The sequence below is a fragment of the Tursiops truncatus genome, chromosome 1, assembly GCF_011762595.2.
Source record: "Tursiops truncatus isolate mTurTru1 chromosome 1, mTurTru1.mat.Y, whole genome shotgun sequence".
Lineage (NCBI taxonomy): Eukaryota > Metazoa > Chordata > Mammalia > Artiodactyla > Delphinidae > Tursiops > Tursiops truncatus.
The window spans coordinates 32,488,397-32,513,014 of NC_047034.1; the positions used below are offsets into that span (position 1 = coordinate 32,488,397).

General features: G+C 50.7%; 1 long non-coding RNA gene across 3 annotated transcripts in view; it reads right to left on the reverse strand.

The window, feature by feature from the left end:
- LOC109547190 (uncharacterized) overlaps positions 1–24,618 on the reverse strand; it is a 117,676-nt gene that overhangs the window by 81,137 nt on the left and 11,921 nt on the right. For all 3 annotated transcript variants that reach the window (XR_012330596.1, XR_004525292.2, XR_012330597.1), the window contains exon 3: positions 14,103–24,392. This is a non-coding gene — a long non-coding RNA (uncharacterized lncRNA). The remainder of the gene's footprint in view (positions 1–14,102; positions 24,393–24,618) is intronic.

Genomic DNA, 24,618 nt, shown 5'->3' on the forward strand with positions numbered 1-24,618 from the left:
GAGTTGGTCGGCAAGGAGAGGCTGCTCCCTCTTGAAGCCTCCCGCACGGATGTCCTCCCACACAGCTGTGCACACACGCGCGCGCACGCACACACACACGTACACGCACACGTGCAAGCACACAAGCACACAGGCTTGTGTTGCCCACACACACACCAGCAGTTTCAATCGCCCAGCCGAACCTAATAGGAGGAGAGAGAATGAAAACCAAACAGGAAAACAATCTGCCCTGCCAGCCTCCCGGTGGAGCTGCATGCCCCAATTACCTCCATCCTCCTCTCCTCTGAGCCCTGCAGAGCTGGCGAGGTCTGGGTGCCCCAGGCAGCCCACCCACTCGGGTAGCACCCTGCCACCTCAGGCTGGTCAGTCCAGAGAGAGCTAACAAGTCAGACTACCTGAGGGGATGAGTCCTTAGGAACAGGAAGAGGCACCACGCAGAGAAAGGAATGTGCAGGAATGATCCAGAAGCTCCACAGTGGGAGTCAGAGTGGAGTCTGACCTTGAGAAGGTCACCCAAATACATCACCCTCTGTGATGGGGGGACACGGACCTCAGCCTCTCCAGATGTTCCAAAAGTGAACTGAGATACTATGAGGCAGGGAGATGGGCTAAAAAAGCATGGTGAAAGGCAACTGGTTGTAAAGTGGACCATGTTTAGCATCTTTCTACAGCTCCTAAATCCCAGGACTCAGACCAAGGTCACCATCAAACAAGGACCTTTCCAGTGATTTGAGCTGTCCAGCCAAGACACAAGCTGCTACAATGAGTACTGAGTTTTTCATCACAGGAGGTATGGAAGCAGAGGCTGGGTGCCCACTGACAAGGCTACTATGAGTGGCAACTTAGGTCAAATGACCTCTGAGATTCTGGTGGCAGGAAGAGTCCAGAGTCCATAGTTCAGAGTCTTTGCATGAAACAGGCCCTCTCAGTGCATGATGGCTGAGGGCAGGGGGCCAACCCTTCCTTCCATACACTGGCATTCACCAGTGCAGCTGACCTTCCCACTGATCAGCCAAGGGACCTGGCCACTGTTTTCCCTGGAGGACTTGAATAGACCGAAGAGAAGATGCCTAAAGAAAAGCTCAATGGAAGATTTCTGTGTGTAGGAATTAGAGAAACACAACCACGTGGGGTAGAGGCCCTGACTATAAAGCCAATTTCTACTTGAAATGAAGGGTTGTGTCTTGAGAACCAGCAAAGAAAGCTTTGTTTTGTTTTGCTTTGTGGTACGCGGGCCTCTCGCTGTTGTGGCCTCTCCCGTTGCGGAGCACAGGCTCAGGACGCGCAGGCTCAGCAGCCATGGCTCACGGGCCCAGCCGCTCCGCGGCATGTGGGATCTTCCCGGACCGGGGCACGAACCCGTGTGTCCCGCATCGGCAGGCGGACTCTCAACCACTGCGCCACCAGGGAAGTCCTTGGGGAGGTTTTTTGGTTCTTTGTTTTTTAATTTTTTTATTTTGGCCATGCCACGTGTCTTGTGGGATCTCTGTTCCCCAACCAGAAACTGAACCTGGGCCACAGCAGTGAAAGCACTGAATCCTAAGCACTAGACAACCAGGGAACATATGTACAATGGAATATTACTCAGCCATAAAAAAGAACAAAATAATGGCATTTGCAGCAACATGGATGGACTTAGAGATTGTCATACTGAGTGAAGTAAGTCAGACAGAGAACGAGAAAGACAAATACCATGTTATTGCTTATATGTGCAATCTAAAAAAATGGTACAAATGAACTTATTTACAAAACAGAAATAGAGTCACAGATGTAGAAAACAATCTTGTGGTTAGCGGGGGTGGGGGGTGATAAATTGGGAAATTGGGATTGACATATACACACTACTATACATAAAATAGATAACTAATAGGGACCTACTATATAGCACAAGGAACTCTACTCAATACTCTGTAATGATCTATATGGGAAAAGAATCTAAAAAAGAGTGGATATATGTATATGTATAACTGATTCATTTTGCTGTACAGCAGAAATAACAACATTGTAAATCAACTATACTCCAATAGAAAGTTTTTTTAAAAATTGGCTTCGTTTCCTCAGAAATCAGGGACAGAGAGGCAGTCTCTCTGGTGAGAAGGGAAGGAGGTTTGTGTCAGAAGAAAGCAAAGTAGAGGTGATACTGTAAGCTCCTTAGGGTCAGGGATAGTGTTGTGGCCTAAATTCCAGGCTATTGAGAACTGTTGTACCACCTGTGCTCTGCACAACAGAGCGAGCGAATTGCGGTTGAAATCCAGTCACGTTCTGCTAGCCAAGCAATACAACCCACAGGATAGAGGCTGCCTGGAAGAGGCACCTTTTTGCTAAATCTCCCCGAGGGGCAGCAGTGGCCCTGCTCCAATCGATCCCTGTATGGATCTCCTGTGATCTTCCTAAAGTCCAAGTCTCACCATGACCCTCCTCACTTAAACTCTTCAATGGCTGCTCATCTCCTATGAGGAAAAAGGCAAATGTCTTAGCCTGGTTGAGAAGACCCTTCATCGTGAGCCTCTGCCCCTCCTCCCAGTCTTGTGAACCCTTTTTCTTTACATTCTCCTGTACTCCAGCTATATCACCCTACCCACCTTTCCCCAAACACTGCGCTCTGCTCTTCTTAGCTTCTTCAAGACTCTTCCCAGCCTAGACTAGACAGGAAACTTGGCTGCAAACGACAGAAACCAACTATCACTAATTAAGCAGATAAGGAGTATTCTGGAAAGAGAAATTCTGGTGGCTCAAGAGTTGATGGGTAGGCTGGAGCGGTAGCTCCCACCACAAGCAGGAACAAAGGGAGGCTAGATGGCAGAGAACACTCCAAGGTCAATGACAAGGGCATCTGGTTAGACACTGCTGCTAGTTCTGCCCCCTTCCCATCCACCCTCAACTGACACCCCCCCAGGCTAGATATCTTTGCTGTGACGATTCCCAATTGTACCTGCCCTTCCTGTCAAAGTCCCAAAGACCCTGTAGGGGCATCAGATTGGCTGAGCTCAGGTTGCAGGGCCCACCCTCCCTCTACCCTTACTCTGCCCACACCCATGCTGTGGGGGAAGCAGGGAGAGAAAAAATCTGCACCACCATGCTCCCCCCGCCCCTACCCACCATGTGGAGTAGAAGGTGGAATCCTGCCTGCACTGAGACTCATGCGATAGGGAATTCCCTCTGAAATAAGAAGGGCGCTCAGACACTGGGCAATCAAACACATGACAAATGTCCACTTCACTGTCTCCTTGTCTGCCTCATCAATTCCCGTTCATTCCTCAAATGTCATTTCTCTAAAACCTTCCTCCAACCCAGGCATGCTCAGGTGCTCCTTTCATGTTCCCATAGCACCTGGTACCTCCACCATACCTTTCTTACTTTATTAAATTTTTTTGCATATTTGTCTTCCACTCCAGACCATGAGTCCCTTTGGATCTTTGAGCAGGGCATACTCATCCATGACCTCTTGTCAGTATCCAGTGGGTGGCATTAGTGGGAGCTCAGTAAGTTTACAAGTGAAAGACGGAATGAATGTGTACCCCCGAGACCCCTCACATGGTAGTAGATCAGCTTATAACACGGTAAATGCCTGGATGCATGTGATGAAGGAGATCCTTACAGAGATGGGGTGCCATCTTAGGTTCTTACGCTTACAGGTATTAGAGAGAAAAGCCTGTTAGCAAGTTACCCTCTTCCCTAAAGGGCTGTGAAGATACATTTTCCGTAAGACACTCCAGTTAGAGGCCTAGTGGGGTGTGAGTTCAATTGTAAGCGTAAAGTCTTGGTTGCTGTAAATCTGGAATTGTGTGGGTTGAGATGAAAATGCTTTACAATCATTAAGCTCCATTGTGAAGTAATTATATAAAGTCCTACACCAGACCCCTGGGCCAGGAGTGGGCTGGAACTGCCCTGAGTGGCCCCCACAAGGGAGGATAGTGGGAGAGAAGCATCTGGAAAGATACGAGAGGGTAGCAAGAGCTGTTGAAAATAGAAGGGAAGAAGCAGAAGAGAACGTGAGGGAGGAAAGCAGCAGAAGGAGCATGTAGGAGCAAAGCCCGGGGATAGGGACAGAGGGGGAAGGTGGAGCAGAGGCTGGAGGCCAGGGCTGGGACAGAGAAAGAGGCGATGTGTGGTCAAGTGTACTGCAGCCAGGAGGAGGGGGGAGAGATGTGGAGAAGGCCAGAGCGAATGTCCACCTCCTCTGAGCAAACATTTATTAGTGTCTACCATGCGCCAGGCACCGTGTTAAGACACTAAGGATATAAAGGTATATAATTGTATATAAAGATATGCAAACCCCTTACCTTCCAGGGTTTACAGAGCAGTGAGGGAGACAAACACAAAACCAAGATATTAAAAATTGTTTGGTAGATGGATAGATACAAGAAAGAAAAAGAATGCAATTACACGTGAAAGGGACACTCCTCCTAACCTATAGGAGATGCCCATTGAGCTCAGTGTTGAAGGATGGGTTAGCCAAGGAAAGAAAGGTGAGAGGAGGTCGCTGTAAGGAAAACAACTTCATCAGACACATGGAGGCATGGGCTGATGGGGATGGGGCGGGCAGTGGCGCGAGATACGCTGGAGAGGCTGGGAGGAGCCACATGTGCCAGCCTAAGGATCTTGGACCTGCAGGGGATGAGAGCCATCGACAGGGCAAGACACAATAAGATTTGCATTTAAGGATTGTCACTTTGACAGAGGGGGATTATGTGGCAGAAGACTGTAGTCTGGGAGACCAATTAGGAGTTGATTACAGTTGTCAAAGTGAAAGATGGTGGTGCTATTACCTGAGATGAAGGACACACAGAAGAGAACAGTTAGCAGGAGGGAGGGGAGATGATGATGCGTTTGAGACTGTTGAGTTCAGAATGCTTGTAGACCATCTAAGGGCATATGTGTCTAACAGGCATTTGAATATGGGCATCTGAAAGTAAAGGGAGAGATGGTGGCTGCAGATATGATGTGGGCTTCATCAGCATAGAGACAGGAGTTTTAGTAAATGAAAGTGGATGAGCTCTCCCAAAGAGAAAATACACACAGCCAAGTCGTGGGCCCAGGCTGAAACTCTGAGAAACCCCAGTGTTTAAAGGGTGCTGGAAAGGAGGGCCCTGAGAAGGAGAACACAAAAGGAGAGTTGGAGAAACAGAGGAGATTTAGGCCGAGGGACAGCAGGCCTTTCAGGAAGCTCTGAGGACAGCAGGGTCAGAAGCAGGAGAGAGGTCTAGAAGTAAAAACTGTAAAGTGGCCACTGGAGTTTGCAAAATGGAGGTAATCTTTTCACAAATGTGTGTTGTGTGGGGCAAGATGGAAGCCAGTGCTGAGCCTGGGTAAAAAGTATAACGAGTTCCTCTACTGTTTGTTTTTTTGTTGTTTTTTTTTTGCTGTACACGGGGCCTCTCACTGTTGTGGCCTCTCCCATTGCAGAGCACAGGCTCTGGACGCGCAGGCTCACCAGCCCAGCCGCTTCACGGCATGTGGGATCTTCCCAGACCGGGGCACGAACCCGTGTCCCCTGCATCAGCAGGCGGACTCTCAACCACTGCGCCACCAGGGAAGCCCTCTTTTTTTTTTTAATTGAAGTATAGTTGAATGCCTTTACTATTCTTGCAACTTGTCTCTGGGTTTGAAATTGCATCAAAATAAAGAGTTAGCAATTAAAACAGAAGACTTTTGTTTGAAATAATACAGGTTCATTTTAAAGATCAAACAACTCTAAAAGGCATAAAATAGAAAAAGAAAATTCTGCCTTCTCTCTATCTGTATCCAAATTCCACCCCTTAAAGGTAACTTCACCATTGTTAATATTTCAATAGTTTCCTTCCAGATCCGTTTTATTTACTTGTTGCTATCATTGTTACAAAAATAGAATCATACTATCTACATCCTATTTAGCAACTTACAAGCATATCACAAGTAGGTACTTCCCTGGTGGCGCAGTGGTTAAGAATCCCCCTGCCAATGCAGGGGACACATGTTTGAGCCCTGGTCCAGGAAGATCCCACATGCCACGGAGCAACTAAGCCCGTGCGCCACAACTACTAAGCCTGTACTTTAGAGTCCGCGAGCCACAACTACTGAAGCCCACGTGCCACAACTACTGAAGCCCATGCACCTTGAGCTCGTGCTCCTCAACAAGAGAAGCCACCGCAATGAGAAGCCTGCATACCACAACGAAGAGTAACCCCCGATCGCCGCAACTAGAGAAAAGCCCATGTGCAGCAACGAAGACCCAACACAGCCAAAAATAAATTAATTTTTTAAAAATTCTTAAAAAAAAATATCACAAGCATTTTGTCATGACAGAATACGTATTTCACTTTCATTCTTCAATACTGCACAGTATTCTATCATATGGATGCACAAAAATTCATTATTAATTTTGAAATTTGAAAAGTACAGAGAATAAAATAACATATACTCATGTACCCACTGCCCTTTTTAAATAAATGCTAACAGTTTGACATACATGTTTCAGATTCTTTTTTAGAATATAGTGGTCTTGGATGAGACATGATTGAAAAAACCCAAGGTGGCTGAAAGTTGCCTAAAAATGCAAACTTGACCTCATCACATCCCTGATTTAACCCTTTCAGTGGCTGGGATCAGGGCAGGCTCCACAGCATGGTGTTCCCAGGCCCTCTTGAACCCTAGGTCCATTTCTGCTTGCATCCCCTCCCCAACGGCAGCCAGGTCAGGCTGTTCAAATTCCAGCATTTTTTTTTGAACTTTTTTTTTTTTAATTTATTTTTGGTTGTGTTGGGTCTTTGTTGCTGCACACAGGCTTTCTCTAGTTGTCTCGAGCGGGGACTACTTTTCGTTGCAGTGTGCAGGCTTCTCATTGCGGTGGCTTCTCTTGTTGCAGAACAGGGGCTCTAGGCATGTGGGCTTCAGTAGTTGTGGCACGTGGGCTCAGGAGTTGTGGCTTGCGGGCTCTAGATCGCAGGCTCAGGAGTTGTGGCACACGGGCTTAGTTGCTCCATGGCATGTGGGATCTTCCCGGACCAGGGCTTGAACCCATGTGCCCTGCATTGGCAGGCAGATCCTTAACCACTGTGCCACCATGGAAGTCGGCATTATTTATTTATTTATTTTTTGCGTTACGCGGGCTTCTCACTGTTGTGGCCTCTCCCGTTGCGGAGCACAGGCTCCGGACGCGCAGGCTCAGCGGCCATGGCTCATGGGCCCAGCCGCTCCGCGGCATGTGGGATCTTCCCAGACCGGGGCACGAACCCGAGTCCCCTGCATCAGCAGGCGGACTCTCAACCACTGCGTCACCAGGGAAGCCCAAGTCCGCATTTTTTAAACAGGCTTTTTCACATGTCCTTTCCTCAGGCTCATCTCTTTAGCTAGATTAATTCCTCACTCCATCCTGCTGCCCCACCCCACCCCCGCCCCAATCCACCTAGAGAACACTTAGTCATCTTCAGGACACAGTCACCTAGGTGCCTTTCCTCACTCCCCCCACCCCCACCAGATAGGATTGGCATCGCCACACTTTGGGGCCCATGATGTCCTCTATTTGCCTCCATCACAGTGCTTTTATCCTTTGCACTCCTCTGTTGACCTGCTGACTGCCCGCCCCTGGACTATAAATCCCTTGAGGACAAGATCCACGCCTTATTAATCTCCAGCTCTTTAAAGCCTGGCACACTCAGCAAAGGCTCTTTAAATAGCCTGTGGATTCCTGAAGCACTGGTGACAAAGCAGAGGGTTAGGTGGCCCCAGCCTGACTGTTTCTGGAGGCCTCCCACAATGATGGTGCCCAGGACTGCTCTGGATCCTCCAGGGCACCTGCAGAAGCACTGCCCCCACTTTCCCCTGTGTCCTGACTGAGCTGTACAGCCTCCGGCCTCCCCTGCCCGTTCTCTGGCTCACCCACCCACGTTCCCAGCCAGATCCCCCCTCCACAGAGTCAACAGGGAGCACTCAGTGGAGTTCATTACTTAACAGTCAATGGCCTAGACTCCCATCTCCCCTCAGAGTCCACAGAGGCTGTTTGGAGCCCAGCCCCGGTTCCTGTAAGTGGAAAGCAAATTGCACTCATTCCCAAGATGAATCATTTTGTTTTAATCGCCCGTCCTTTTGCTGGCACGGCCACTGCCACGGCTGCCTGCTCTGCCTTTTGGCCGTCTGTTGGCAGGATGCCCTCCCAGGCCCTGCTAATAACCAAGAAGAGAGGTACAAGGAGGAGGAAGGAGAGGGAGCCCCCTAGAAGGAGCAGGTAGTGTGCAGCAATGAGCCAAAGCTTATGAAAATGACACCACTGTCCTTCTGGAACCCAAGCAAAGATTCCAAACAGGCAGAGAGCAGCTTCCAACTTGCGGCGCCCTTGGGGGGCTGCTCCAGAGACCAGATGGCTAACGTGGTGGAAGCACCCCACCTCTCCCAGCCTCTAAGGAGAGCCTCCCCACCTGGAGTTCCTCTGAGCTGGATGGGCTGGGTGACCCGGGAGACCATGAGAGGAGGAGGCTAACAATGAACAGGGAAATTGCAAGACCCAGAATTAGTTCCCTGGATTCTGGTATGAAATGGGTAGCAGGTAGGGAGAAGCAAATCTACACCCATTTTCCTTCTCAGGCAGCGATTCCAGGAGACCGTGTAGAATGGCAGCCATGTTTTCTTCCCACCTACAGGAGGGCTCATTCTAGATCTGTGGGGGAGAGTCCAGCCTGCCGTCGGCAAGAGGCTGCCCAGGTTCCAGCCTCTGCCACGGTGCTGGCACTGGGCCCCACAGACTATTGGCACTGAAGCCTAGGGCGCAGACTGTGCCACTGAATGAAGTGCTTGTGGCCACCTGGAGCCTAAGGAGGTGCTCGCCCCTCCACAGTGGGATGGACTTGTAACCTTGCTCAGGTCCTAAGCTGGCTGGAAAGGGGTTACGTAGGGACGGGAATTCTTTGCAAGGGAAACAGGAAGATTGAATGACCCAGAGGACACTGGTCTCCCTTTCTGACCAGTTTGCCAGTCAGGAGGCACCCAAGGTGCCTGTGGCAGAGGAATGACCTCTGGAGGACTCTTCCTGCCCAAGGTGCTCAAGGTGCTTCACAAACATGACCTGGGCCGGGAGGGTACGGAAACAGTGTTCTCTCTGCACCTGGTAACCGAGCCTCTGGGAGAGGTTCCCTCCACCCCAGCCCAGCCATCTCTAAAGAGTTTGTGGGGTTGAGAGGAAACACCTGTTTGTAATAATTTACTCTGCAGTGGCAAGCCTCGAGTGGCCGTGTTTGGAGTTTGCCAAGAAGAACCCTGTCCTCCACTGTGCTTTGCTCCACCAGAGGAAGGGATGGTCTGGTATTTCCACAGCAGGGTACTGAGCCTGCTGGGAAGCCAGGACCCCAAGGAAGCTGTGTGAGAACATCCAGAACCTGCATCTCTCCATGTGCTGCGCACACTGCTGCCAGGAGCAAGTGCAGGGGCAGAGAGGTGTGGGCTTCCTGGGAAAGGATGTCTCTCTGAGGGAAGAAAGGATGGGAGACTCATTCAACAAATATTTTTCGAGGGTCTACTATGCACCAGGCACTGTTCCGGCACAACTGTGCACAAAACAGGCAAAGTCCCTGCCTCATGGAGCTTACATTCTACTGCAAGTTCGATTCTGGAAGGTCAGAATTGTTCCAGGCCTTGAGAAATAGCCCCTGAGCTCCCACCAAGGAGGAATTGAAGCCTTGAGAGGAAGAGTGAGTGAGGAGTAAGCCCCAGCCTCCCAATCAGCAGCAGGAGAGGAGAGAATGGACATAGGCTGTGACTCCAGTCCAGTATCCTTCCCAGAGCGCCTGTCAAGGGCAAGGGTTTCTGTGCTGATTGGGGAAGATGAAGAGCAGTGTTGAGTCCCCTCCTCCCTCCCTCTTCCTCCCCCTCCTCCCCCTCCAAGCCTGTTCCACAAGTCTCCAGCTGACTGTCTGCTCCATTCCTGGCTTGGAGTCTTGAGTCAGTGACAACCAGGAGGCCCTGTAAACTGTTTCCTTGACACAACGACTCCAAGACAGCCCCTGGGGATAGAAACTCAGAGGGAATGTGGACCTGAGTTCCAAAGGCCCAGATGGAGGAAAGGTAAACAGGGAGAAGCTGTGGGAGGCAAGGAGTTACCCTTAGACTGCAGCTGCCTAGGTTAAACTACAGAGATAAGGTGTGTGAAAGCTCCCAGCAGAGCGCCTGATATGTCAGCGCTCAATAAATACTAATCTTCCTCCTTCCCTCCCTCCCTCCCTTTCTTCCTTCCTTCCTTCCTTCCTTCCTCATCTCCACTGGACAGGCCTCCATTTCAAATGCCCTATTAATCATTTACAACATCACTGATAGTAATAAGATTCATAAAAACTGAAATTGTAGGAGGTTTACCCCACCCTTCTGGCTTCAGATCGGAGAGCTACATATCCCACCTTCTGTTGGGAAAGAGGAAGCACTATCCTTTGGAATTCTCTCGCCCCCATTTAGGCTTTCCATTCAGATTATCTCACTCCTTTGGATGTCCTCAAGAAACACGAGTGTCTCACCTGCCCAGAATGTGGCTGAGATATGGATGAACAGGCGACCATGCCCAGCCTCCTTAATGCTTGCTTTCCTCGGCTGCAGTTCCAAGGCCCCCACTTGGCAGGTGTCAGACAAAACGCCAAGGACCTCTGTGTCCATGCTGGGTCCTAGCATCTGATCTCAGGCCCTGGCCTCCTCTCTGCCCCTTTTCTGCTGTTCATGCACTGCTAATGGATCTCTCCTGCATGAATTCTTAGCACCTGCAGATACATGCCTTGATTTGGATAAAATCTTTATGTATTGCCATTGATTTTAAAGATACCAACAGGAGCAAGTTTAACCTCTAATGTGATATAACAGTAGCTCCAGATCACAAAACACACCAACCTCCCAAAGGAATTCTGAGCGCTTACCAAGTTCTTCTCTGTGCACGCAACTGTTGCCCCCAGTCCCGGGAAAGTAAGACAAAGTGAAGCCAATGTTTGTTGGGGAAGCAGGGTGACAAGGGGATGGGGTGGGGTGTGCTTATTTGAGAGGGTGGGAGAGAGGGGTTAATGTTTGGAAGCAATTGGTAAATGCATCTTTTTCCATTCTTCCTCCTGGGGCGGGCAGACACACGGTGAGAAGAGGAAAGCAGACCTCCCCCACCCCCTGCCCATGGCAGTCTTGGCTATCGTCAGGCCTGGGCTGGGTGCCCAGAAGATGTGGGTGCAAACCTCTCCCACACTCTCCTGCACCCTCCAGGCTTCCAGTGGTTTCCTGCCTGCCTCTGTCTCTTCCCTGCCACACCTCCCCATCCTCTTCAGTACCAATTTACTTCTCCCCTTGTCAGCCATACTCTTAAAAGCTTGAGGGGTGTCACTCTTAGAAGCTGGAGACGGGGTTACCAAGGACAACTTGGTCCCTTCCCTACCAGCCCTCCTTGCCCTTTTCAGCCAAGTCTTAGTTTCTGCCTTGCATTGGCCCCATCCATCTCTCCGTGAAGGCCCTCCTCTGTCAGCCTGCTGCTCTGGCCAGCTTGCTTTAGTATCTGGCTCTTGGTCTCAGCAGGAAGTGATCTGTCCATCCTTAGGCTCAGCAGCCTTCCCCCTGCAGCCCCCAGGTCAGCCTTGCAGACAGGCCCTTCCACAGCATTCCTTGCCTGCCTCTCAGCCTCACTCCCCTCTTCTTTTATTCTATTTCTTCATCTCCCTTTATGGTGTTTGGAAACTTGCTTTCAGTCAGACCAGTGGTTCTCTTCTGTATGCACGCAGCCCCTCGTCTGACCAGTCTCACTATACAGCCAGACAGAATGATCCATTATCAGGAGCAAGTGAGTGGAGTGACTGCATAAAACCACCGAGGGCTGGTGAGCTGTTTCAATAGCTCTTATTGATGCCAATGAGCTAATCTTCCAACTTATTTAAAATCCCACCAGATAGGGGTACGGGGGCCAAGCTGAGGACTGGAGACAGAAGGGCTCTGCATTTGAACTCTGACTTTGTTACTCCCAGATGTGTCTGTCTGGCTAAAATGCTAGGTTTCTCAGGGGTTCCCTACTCTGATAGAGAAAAGTAGTGATTTTGTCCTCTGGTTTCCCAGACGTCGTAAGAGGACATATAGATCTTCATAAAGTGCTTTGGAGGTTTCTTTGGAGGTTTTTGGAAGAAGAAGCTGATGAATTTGCTCCAGGCTCTCACCACCTTCCTGCCAGCCCAGGACTCCCAGCAGGAGGCAAGTTTCCCAATCAGTCAAAACCATGCTCAACCCCCATCCCCACCCCCACCCCACTGGGCACCCTACATGCCCAGAAGGCAGGATATAGGGAAAAGGTAAGGAGCCCTTAAGGGGCTCCATGCTGGGGACATATGGCCTCTGCCCTGGAAATTTCCAGTCTGATCCCTGCTTTCTGAGACGGCTACCTGCAGAGAACCAAGGGCTACGTGAGGGCAAAGGGCCAGAAGCTTGCCCAGATTATTCTCATCCGAGGCAACCAAGGCTTCTCTGACAGTCAGAGGGGAAGACTTGGATGCTGGTGTGTGCTGGCCAAGCTTGCCACAGGCTGGCCCATCCGCGCCCATTCCAAAGTGCTGCAAGGGGCTGAGGGCCCACTCTGTTCTGCCCGGCCCAGCCTGGGCTGCTGCAGTAGGAGGGAGGAGGGACAAGGAGAGAAGAATGGCAAGAAGGTGGGAAGGTGCCAACCTGGTGATTCCAGTTTTAGCTGCTGAGCTTCCCTGGAAAAGGAAAAATTCAGGAGAAAGCCAGGGAAAGTTTGGATGTAAGGAATCCCCTGCTCTGTCACAACTATCCCCACAGAACCCAGCAAAAAAGAACCTCATTAAAACATATGTTGGGTGAGCTTTGGTGAATCAGTTCCTAAAAACTACCCATCCTTCTGGCTCTCCTCCCTGCAGGCTGGGCTGTTACCAGCCTCATCAGAGAGGAAAGCAGAGTTTCTCCCCATTTGATTCCATCTGGGCCCGGGCCTCTCCACAGCCAATTTGCAGCATCACAGTGCAAAACGATGCAGCTGAGCCCAGCCAAATCCAAGGTCCCAGATCCCATCCCCTGATCAGCAGGAGAGCTAGATGGGCCCTCAGGCCACAGAAGAGAAACACCTCAGAAGGACCAAGAGGGTTTGTTAATAATAACAGTCGGGGCGGGACTTCCCTGGTGGCACAGTGATGAAGAATCCGCCTGCCAATGCAGGGGACACGGGTTCAAGCCCTGTTCCGTGAAGTTCCCACATGCCACGGAGCAACTAAGCCTGTGCGCCACAACTACTGAGCCTGTGCTCGAGAGCCCGCAAACTACAACTGCTGAAGCCCACGCGCCTAGAGCCCGTGCTCCGCAGCAAGAGAAGCCACAGCAATGAGAAGCCTGCGCACCGCAACAAAAGAGAAGACCCAGCTCACGGCAACTAGAGAAAAGCCCACACGTAGCAACGAAGACCCAATGCAGCCAAAAATAAACAAATAAAAATTAAATTAATTAATTTTAAAAAAAAACAGTCGGGGTATGGCCCTGGGTCTCATGTATATACATACACATACGCTCCCATTTACACAGATTTACAAAAACATGTCTTTTTCAGGTACAATTTAATTTTTAACTTTTTTTTTTCTTTTTGGCCACGCCGTGTGGCATGTGGGATCTTAGTTCACACATAGACTCATAAAAGCAGAGATGCATACTTTAAGATCCTGATGTACCCTCCCCCCCCACCCCCACATACGAGAAAGTCAAATGAAATCACTCACCTTCTACCCCACCTCACCTTGCCTCTCCCTCCTGCAGGGTGGGCTTCTCCCAAAAAGCAGTCTAGGGGGCTCAGGGCTAGGGGAGTAACTGCACCATTTGCATTTTTTCCAGGAGGGGAGTGGCACCAGCAGCCCAAGAATCTGCATGTCCCAGAGACTGACAGTCTGACATCCTTGGATTTGACCCAGTTGCTCTGGGGAAACCTGTCTTCCTGCTGTCCCTTCCCTACCAATCTAATTTCATTATGATGGTTCTTGGCTCCAACCTGTGAAACTAAATGCACAGTTCCTGAACGCAACACAACCTGGGTGCCCTCACCTGCCCTCTGAGAGGACCTGGGCCATTATTCTCTATCTTGGTGTCCGCGCCCCCCCCCCCAGTCCTCTTTTCAATCCCTGCTGTATACTCACCTCCTCCAAGAAGTCTTCTCTGATTAAATCTGTTTTGTTCTAAATGGCACGGCTCTTCAGTGCTCAGGAAGAAAATTGCTTTCTATTTATTGCTTGTTTTCTGAGCTTGTGTCAGGTCTGACTCATGAGAGTGCTGACTCTCCCATTAGATGAGAGCTTCCTAATCCTCCAAACAACGTCCCCTCCCTCCAGGGTCCTGCAGAATCCTGACCTGGGAGTGGACTCAGAGAAGGAGTCCATTGCCTGGATGACACGATTTTCAAGGCCTTGCTGTTGGTTTGCAGAGGACCCTGATGGAGACTGGGGCCCTTGGGAAGTAGGAGCAATAACCATGGGATAGGAGCCATTTGGGTTCCAAGAGTTAAGAGCTGTTCCCAGAAATGACTGATTATCAAACATGGCCTCCGTGGACAGCAGCTACCTGTCTGGTTTCTTTTCGCTCATTTCCTTGAATGCACTAAGGAGGGTCATCCTATGCCTTGAATAGAGGAATGTGAAACAGAGCCAGCAAGGTGAGAAGTACAGTCACACAGAGGCCCTGGAGGGTAGGAATCAGGAGAAAGAAGGAGGGAAAGAAGAAGGGAGGGAGGGGGTGGAGAGGAAGATAATTAAGAAAGTGGGTTGGGGGAAAGGTAATGAGAGAAACAGAAAGGGGAGAAAGAAAAACTGACAAAAAAAAAAAAGAGCTATGACAGAATCAGAAACGAGACGACACAGAAACAGACTAAGACAAGGACAAAGATATAAGAACATCTCCATCAGGAGCTTCAAGAAGCTTCTCGGGAATTGAACTGCTCAGGATGGGGGCTGGGGACTTTAGGATTTTAGCACCAATTATGGACCAGCTGCATTCTGTACATCAGATCATTTACCCATGCAATGCCCCATGAGGTAGGCACTATCATTATTGCCTTTTTACAGATCAGGGAACCCCAGAGTAGAGAGGTGAAGTGACACCCCCCTGTCACACAGCTGATATGTGTCAGGGCTCAGGTTCAAATCCAGGTCTGACCCCAAAGCTTGTGACCTTTGTGTCACGCTTCCCCAGCTATGAAAGCACCCTCACCTGGGCTGATTTTTCCCCAGCGTTTCAACTAACACTGATTAGGTGCCTGCTGTGTGCCCAGCGCCATCACAGGAGGGGTCTCTGCCCCCACAGAGTTTACAGTCTGACTGGGGGACTTCAGGAATGCTATAGGGTTGCTGCCCAGAGCCCAGAGAAGGAACAAAGTCCCCGACAAAGCTGGAGGAAGAGCAGGTAGCGGGACGCCGCCTGGGTTGTGTTGGGGTCTTGGGAATTCCTTCTTCAAAGCTTTAAACTTAGGCTAGAACATCACCAATTTCCAGTACATTGCTGAAGTCTTGCCTACAGGCTTGAGGAAGGAGTCAGTGAACTCTCAATGTCACTAAACAAAATGTATTATGAACTATTCAGACATAGAGAAGGATACAAAGAACAAGATCAGGAACAGGCGTGTAGCCCTTCTTCGCTTAAGAAATAAACCACCACGAATACCACCGTAGACCCCCTTGGTCTCTCTGCTGGCATGCTCCTCATCATGAGTGCTCGAGGTTAGCACTCTTCTGAATTTGGTGTGTACCAACCTCCAGGGTGTTCTCCACCCTAGGATTCCTGCCTCTCCTACGGGGAGAAGGCCAAAGAGGGCCTTGGTCAGCCTTCAGTGTGAGCACTCTATCCATCCAGGGCTGCCTGATTGGGCTCTCCCCACTGCCCGGCTTCGCGCTCTCTCTCTCCCTCTCTCTCTCTCTCCCTTCCCAGATGGCTGAGCAGACAATCAATATTTATGTGAATCCACCAGGCCAGCTGGACAGAGAGACCCAGCAGACAGAGGCAGAGTCGCCATCCCCAACATGGGCGGGTTTCAACTCAGACACAAAGCAGGTGACCCAGGTGCCTGGTGCCTCTGGCTAGACTGAGGTCAGCATGAGCCAGGAGCCAACCAGGCCCTGCCACTCCAGTGGCCAGATCTGATGTGAGCCCCTGCCAGACGTTTACAGGTCCCTTTCACTCTGGTGTTTAGCAGGGTGAGCTGCCTGGGTGAGGCTGAGGGGAAAATAATAAGCAGTTTATTCCCCCCTACAGAGCAAGGCAGCAATACAGCTGCATGGCTGATGGGAGCTTTGGAGAGGGGCCCATACTGCCCCAGGGCCCCAGTCCACCTACCAGCAGCCCTCTTAGCTCATCACACATCACTCTCCTGAAGGGACACCCCGCCTCCCCTCAGTGTGGCCTCTTGGTTCTGGTCCCACTAACCTAGCTCCAGCCTCCTCAGGAAGCCTTTCTTAGTTGAGCCTCCCTGGCCTTGAGCACTCATGCCCCATGTTCGTACAGTTCTCACAAAATTAGTTGGCACAGTGGTAATTTCTCTTATGAAAATACAGCCTTATGTGCCATGAATGATCTTCCCTGCTACACTATAAGCTTCTAGAAAGCAGGGACCATGGCTGATCCATTCTGTGCATCTTTCACAACCATTTTCACAAGTGGCTCCATAAGTGTTTGTTGAATGACTAAATGATCTCTGCCCCCACATTTGCCTGAGGGTTTCTCAAGGATGGGGCCACACATGTCTTATCTTTTCTTAGAATCTCCCAATAGAACCAATAAAAGGATACCCATTCCTGATTGTTGAGTGAGTGGAGAAAAACCCCAGAAAAGTCTCTGCAGCTAGCCCACTCAGCCTCTCTTCCCTACCCAGTGCTCACCTGCCCACCCATAGGTCCCTCCCAAGCAGCAGGAGCAGAACTAGCACAGCCTCATCATGTTCCTTTGAAACCCCTGGAGGATCCTGTTTTGGTTTGACTTGACTTGAGGCCCATTTCAGTCTCCACAACTGTCTGTAACACAACCATCCTAAGAAAAAGAAAGTGTGCTTCAGGCAGATTTCCTGCTAACACAGTGCTTTTACTGTATATTTGATCATCACAGGTGCATCTCCATTCTACAGATGAGAAAACTGAGGCTAAGGGAGTTGGAGTGAAGGACCTGGAGCTCACAGTTTGGACAGATATCTTCTGACTCCAGCCTGCCAGGTCACCTGGCAGCCCTCTGCCTCTCTCCCCACCTGATGTGGGGGTCACACAAAGTGCAACCTCCAGAAAGTCATCACCTTTGGTCTGGAGAGAAAGTCTTTGAAGACAACTGAAAGCTCCTTGCAGAAAAGAAGATAGACATAGCCTTCAAGTTGGAGCAAGGCTGGGGTTGCCCTCAGGGTTTCTGGCCAGATGGAGACTTTTGGTGGGGCCCAGCAGTTCCCGGTGGAGGCCAGCTCTGCCCAGGCAAGAGGGCGCTGCTACTGAGCCAGCACAGCCAGCGTGATGAATTCCATACTTCCTCCTGCCCCGGCAACTCAGAGGACACCAGGTTTTCAAGCGGCACAGGTATGCTCAGGGATGCTCTGAACCAGTGAGGCATCAAGAAGCAGCGAGGCGTTCCTACTCCTGACCAGACATGAACAGCACCCAAGCTCTCCTTCTCTTTGTTTTTTCCAGGGCCCATGGTGGCACAGCTGCCACTTTCTGAGATTCAGCACAGAGAGGTACTCTAAGTGCCTGCCTGCACCATCACCCGTCTTCCCCACGAGGAGGGAGAGTCCCTAGTTACATGTGTCAACTGGGATTCAATGAGGTGAAGTAACTTGTCTGAAGACCTGGAGCTGCGTCAGTGTGCAGATCCAAATCCAGGTTTTTCTAAAGCCAATATCAACAACCTCTCCACTGCTGCCCTAAACTGTCATCTCCACTTTCCTGCTCATTAAGACTGCACCTCGCCTAGGCCAGGACATTTGTTTTTAATTCTATTTCTTTATTTGTAATAGGTTATATATTCAAAAAGCCCAAAACTCATGTTACAAAAGAACATACCATGAAAAGTCTTCCTCCACTCTTGATCCCCAAACATGTAGTTACTCTTCCCAGAAGCAACTACTGTTACCTGTTTTCTATACCTCCTTCCATGGATACATTGTGCAAAAGAAGTAATTATGTATAAATATTCTTTCCCCCCTTTTAAAAGAAATGATCATATATTAAACACATTGCTCTGTGCTTGTATTTTTTTACTAAACAATGTGTTCCTGTAATTATTCCATATCCATACATAAAGTGTTCTCCACTTCTTTATTATTTTTTTTTAAGAATCAACTTTATTTATTTATTTTTGGTTGCATTGGGTCTTCATTGCAGCGTGCGGGTTTCTCATTGCAGTGGCTTCTCTTGTTGCAGAGCACGGGCTCTAGGCATGCGGGCTTCAGTAGTGGCACACGGGCTTTGTTGCTCTGCGGCATGTGGGATCTTCCTAGAACAGGGATCCAACCCATGTTCCCTGCATTGGTAGGTGGATTCTTAACCACTGCACCACCAGGGAAGTACCTCTCCACTTCTCTTGATGATTGCAGGGTATTCCATTGTCTACAAATCCATTTAACCAGTCCCCTATGATGGACACTAGGTCGTTTCCAATCCTTTGCTATGAAAAAGGATGTTACAGTGAGCAACTCTGTATACAAGGTCATTGTGCTCACGTGCAAGGACATCTGTAGGATAAATTCCTAGACATGAAATTGCTGAGTGGCAGGCTCTGGAATTAAACATTCCCAATGGGAAACAGAACAGAATGGTGAGGAAAAGACTGCTATCTTTCATCCTGGCTCTGTCACTAACCAGCTGGGTGACCTCCAGCAAGCTATATGACCTCACTGATCCTTGGTTCCCTAGTCTGTTAAAATATTTGCTTCCTTGTAGGGTAGCTATGAGGGGTCAAGTAAAAGGTAATGTATATAAAGTGCCAGGCACAAAGCCTGGCTCACGGGGGTAAGGAGGCGATGGAGCAGTGATCATCCCTGCCCCCCTCCCGCCCCATTCCCCATCCTGAGAAAGAGCTTCTCCCATCGACTTGTCCTTCTCGCCTTCTCTATCCCCCTCCTGTATGAATTTGTCATGCTCCCAGTGCCTGCTGCGCCATCTGCCTAGTACCACAGTTCTTTGTGTAGTTCAATATGTCTCTTTGCCCATCAGACAATAAGTTCCTAGAGGACCAAGACCCTCTTACTCTTTCTGAAACACCTCACCACCTGTCAGAGGTCCTGGCACACAGTAGAAGCTTGGTAAAAGTCTACTGAACTGGGCTTCCCTGGTGGCGCAGTGGTTGAGTGTCCACCTGCCGATGCAGGGGATGCAGGTTTCTGCCCCGGTCCGGGAAAATCCCACATGCCGCTGAGCGGCTGGGCCCATGAGCCATGGCCGCTGAGCCTGCTTGTCCGGAGCCTGGGCTCCGCAACAGGAGAGGCCACAACCGTGAGGCCGCGTACAGCAAAAAAAAAAAAGCGCCTACTGAACTGAAATCAGCTCTGGAAATTACTCCTCACGGTGCAGCCTCCTGGATTCTTGGTACCTTAGCAAAGACAGGTGTCACCTCCAGCTGTCAGGGTGAAGAGGCAGCCAGCCTCCCTGTGCCGCTCTCTGAGGTTTGGTAATCAGGAAAGGTTTTCCAAAGGTACCATATTTAAAATCCCCGCTTCTGCACCCCACCCCATCTCCCACACCACCCCCACACCCAGAGCCCAGTGTAAAGCGTTCAGATATGCCACCCCTGGGAAGGGGGTGGAGGATCCTCCCTGGCCCCTGTCCATCCCTTCCCTAGTGAGTCCCAGGTTTGGACAGCACACCACCGGGAAGATCATCGCTAGGGACCGTTGCCCAGAGAGCGTAGGGAGGTGGGAGGAAATCATTTCGATCTCTCTCTGGAAGCATAAATGCTTTTTTAATTGCTGTCAAAGGCGGCTCCTTAGGAATGTATTATTGATAGCGATTGAAATGAAAGAGACGGAAAAAAGCAGCAACCTCTCCCTTGCTGGCTCACTGCCCTCCCTCCCCTGTCCTCCCACCTACCTTCTTCCCTGGGGCCTGAGGCGGCCCACTCCTCAGAGCTCACAGGCCTCTTTCTCCACACCCCCCATCTCTCTCCCCCGCACCTGCCTCCTCCTTTCCTCTTCCCCAGCGTTCCTGACTTTCTGTCTGTCCCTCTGCCTGCCTTGCAGTAGCTCTGTCACTCTCACCCTCCGCCTCTTCCCTTAGCCTGTCTCCAGGTTCTCCAACCTCACGTCTTGCTTCTCCTCACCCTGCTGTAGATCCCTGGCCCACCTAAGTTCCTGCCATTCAGCCATTGCTTTATTCTCTCTCCTCCCTTCCTTTCCCATTCCAGCTCCTCTAACCACTGCATTCTTACTTTCCCTTAGCCCCTCATTCTCTCCCTTTTCTGCCTGGGCTCCTTTTTTGGGGGCCTTGGACCCTCACCAACAAGGAGAAAGGCCAGGCTATCATGTGGTTTGAGCTGTTTCCTGACCACCAAACTTAGGATTTGAAAATTTTTATTTCCATCCTCCGATTGTACCTAGGCCTCTACCCATTCCCCAGATTCCCAGCCTTTAATCTTCGGTTCGTGTCAGTCGGTCCACTGAACTTCTGTCTATCCTGCTGGCTGTGTTTGGGGCCAAAGCCAGCAGTACCCAGGGAAGCTGCTCCTGAGGATGCCAGGTGTAGAAAACCCCCACGCTCCCTGCACCACTCACACGGGTGTCTCTTATCCTGTGCCATCAGCGGCTTCTCCTGCAGTAGGTCTCAGTTGCACCTCTCTGTTTTAACTGGAAGATGCCCCGGGTTCAAGTGTGGGCCGGACCCAGTCTCTCCAGCAAGGGTCTCCTGTGCCTTTAAGAAAGCAGGAGCCTGGGGCTCCCCTGGTGGCGCAGAGGTTGGTTAAGAATCTGCCTGCCAGTGCAGGGGACACATGTTCGAGCCCTGCTCCCAGATCTGGAAGATCCTACCTACACACCACGGAGCAACTAAGCCCGTGTGCCACAACTACTGAGCCCATGTGCCACAATTACTGAGCTTGTGTTCTAGAGTCCGTGCTCCTCAATGAGAAGCCACCGCAATGAGAAGCCCGCGCACTGCAACGAAGCTCTCCGCAACTAGAGAAAGCCCGCGCACAGCAACGAAGACCCAATGCAGCCAAAAATAAATAAATTAATTTTAAAACAGGAAAAAAAAGAAAGCAGGAGCCTGCAGGCAGCACCAGCTCCTCCCCTCCCCCTTCCCCGGCTAGGGGGAGGGGAGCAAAGATGGATATGCCCGCAGTGCCCCCTTCAGAGGAGCTCATAAATAATGGCTGATCTTCCCTCAGGGGACAGGAACCGTTCTGCTCTGTGGAGCCTGGGAAAAGGGTGACAAGGCTAATTTATCTATCTCCTCCTGTGCTCACACACCAGTGAGAGAACAAGCCACTTTCCCCTCTTTCCTTGCCCGGTACTCCCTCCCAGAATCCGTGAGAGAAAGGGAATGGGATGAGGAAGAGAAATGCACCAGTCTCCTGCTTCCCTGAGGCTTTGGATATGCCCACCCTTCACCACCGCCCCAAACTGGTTACAGAGCAGCCTCAGAGCAGCAGACACACCCACCCTCCCTCCAGATCTCCACTCACCTCTCACCCCACAGAGCCAGCGGCCATGGTCAGAGCCTACCCCACACCCCAAGGAGCCAGAGCACTTGCTGTGAAAGCAAACCTAGCTGCATATGATGCTCACGCAGTTTTAGGTTTTAGACCAAAATGCAGTGGACTCTCCAAACCCCTCTGACAGTCTTCCAGTTCCTTCTTCTCCTCCCATGTGCCTCAGCACCCCCTTCCCTCCCCACAGAACCACCCCCACATTGGGCTCTCCACAACCCACCAGTTCAGCCAGCTCACAGTTGGCTTCAGCTCAGCTGCTCTGCCCCGACTCATTTCCACATCAGTGCTGCCAGGTCATTGCTTCCACCTGCCTGTTACGTCCATGGCCTCCACAGGGAGGGGTTTGAAGCTAAGGAAGAAGATTTCTGAGGCTGCACTCTTTCACTATACTATGTCTTAATCCTACCCTCACTCGGGACAGGCCATCCTGAAGGGCACACCACCACCGTCATTACCACCCTACCCCCACCCAAGGCCAAAGGCAGACTGGCTGGGACCCTAGGCCCCTTAACTGCTGCCTTGGGGGTAAGGTAATATCAGGTCTGGCTCCTAATGAAGATGTGGGGAGGCAGGCAGGGATCTGGAGAAGCGCACTGTCTCTGTGCTAGTCATCACCGCAGCAGATAATCAATTAGCAAGGGCTTTCAGCAGTGGCCAGACCCCAGACCTGGGCCACCCCAACCTATCCCTATCCCAGGCGACCTCTGTTGTTCCCCCTGTGCTCCCTCCACCAAGCTAGCACGTTTCACCAGTCAGGACTGCTGAGATTTACTGTCGTTCCCAGGGGCTGATTGATCTCTATCTCTCCAGCTCTCTTTCTCATCTCTTTCCCTGCAACTCTTTTCTGCATCTCTTCGTATTTTCTCCCCATTTCTTCCATTTCTTCTCTGCCTCTCCCCTGCTCTCTCTCTCTCCCTCAGACCCCGGCTGCCTCTTCTTTCTCCCTCCTTTCTTCCCTCCTCCCACTCTCCTCTGGGCTTCATTGCCCCCTCTCCTTAGTCCCTCCCCACCTCCCAAACCAGCACCACCTTGCCTCCCGTGACTATATTTAGCTCAGAGGCGGGGTTTTACAAAGGCGCCTCAGGAGCTGGCGTCTAGGCTTGAAGGGTCTGTCGGTGTTTCCATAAGAGGCTCAGCTGGAATGAGTTTATAAGTGAGCTGTTTCCTTTCCTTACCGGCACCAAGTCCGGGGCTGAGTGAGGGCGGGGAGGAGGGCTTCAAGTACATTGAAGCGTTCTCCCCAGAGGTGGGTAAGCTCTTCAGGAGAGAAAGAAACTGCAGGTTAATTTGGAGGGCAGCGACCAGGTGCCCAGGTGACCAGGCAAATTAGGACTCTGCCAGTCCGCCTGCTAATGCAGGAGACACAGGTTCGAGCCCTGGTCTGAGAAGATCCCACATGCCGCGGAGCAACTAAGCCCATGCGCCACAACTACCAAGCCTGCGCTCTAGAGCTCACGAGCCACAACTACTGAGCCCGCACGCCTAAAGCCCGCGCTCCGCAACAAGAGAAGCCACCGCAACAAGAAGCCCACGCACTGCAACGAAGAGTACCCCCGCCCTCCACAACTAGAGAAAGCCCGCGTGCAGCAACGAAGACCCAGTGCAGCCAAAAATAAATAAATCAAGTAATTAAAAAAAAAAAATTAGGACTCTGCCATGGGTTAGGACTTTCAGGAGCCTAAGGATAGGGCCCATCCTAACCACAGAGCAAGCAGTAATGTGACCTGAGGGGAAGTGGCTCAAATGTCAGCTACTGGTGTGTGCCCAGACCTTACTGTGCATAAACATCCATCCATTCATTTCCTCCTGAGGTCTGGGGGATGGCTTGGAGTGAGAGGCAGGGCCAGCATTATAATGCCCCTTTTGCAGATGTGGAAATCAAGATCCAGAGGGAGAAGTAATCTGTCCAAGGTCACAGCTAATTATTTCATTCATTCACTCACTCCATCAGATATTTAGTGAGCACCTATTACCTACAGATGTCGTGTTCTATACCGGGCATACTCAGTGACAGCTAGAACCGGAACCCAGGGTCGGGATACACAGGCCCATGAGTTCTCTATGATGAAACCACAATGCAGCCTTCAGGCCAGAGTTATTGGTTCAGCTGCTAAGTGGTGGTTGAGCCTGAGCAGTAAGCAAAGCCACGGCCCTATATGGACCATCTCCAACACTTTCTTTGGCCTTTCCCCTCCCTGGCTTGAGAGGGGCCCCACTGCAGAGTTCCTTTGACAGGTGGGCAAAGAACAAGAGGAAAGAGAGCCTGAGCCAGCAGAATTCTTGGCTCCTTGGGCCTTTGTAGGTACTTTACCTTTCTAAGCCCAACCACAAATGCCATATTGACCACCCCACGGGAGGCCGGGTGGGAAGAAATCCTGACTGAGTTCAGAGCAGGGCTTCAGCAAATGAGAAAAGGTATGGGGCGGGGGCGGGCAGGGAGGACGGGATTCCATTCCATCCATTTTTCCACCTTTCTGTGACAGAGCAAGTTACTTCCCAGTTTCTCTCTAGTGCCACACCTATTTCTTCCTCCTTGGCTGGGAACGTCGTCGTTTATAACGTGAGATCTTGTGGATGGGTTAAAGGACCGGGGAGCCGGGAGAGTTGTTCAGGACTTGTAAGAAGGACCATGCGGTGACTGGATGTGCAGTTTCCCTAAGTCTCATCCATCCATCCATCCACTCAACCTAATTTACTGGACACCTAACAGACAAAAGCTGCCGTGCATTTTTCCTCTTTCTCTGGCTTCTTTCTCTTCACGAGATCTGCGGGTAGGAAGGGGGAGACTTTTTAGAGGTCATTTCTTCAGCAGATAGACTGATTTCCCCAGGTAGCTCGCACCTATAGTGAATAATCTTTGCCGCCCAGAAGCTTTTATTATGTTGAACCTGAAGGCCTCCAGCACCATCTAAGCTGTGTTCACCGCCTCCCTGACTCTTCCATTTCTCCTCTTTGCTGCCCTGGTTTTCATTTGTTTCCTCATTCTCATGG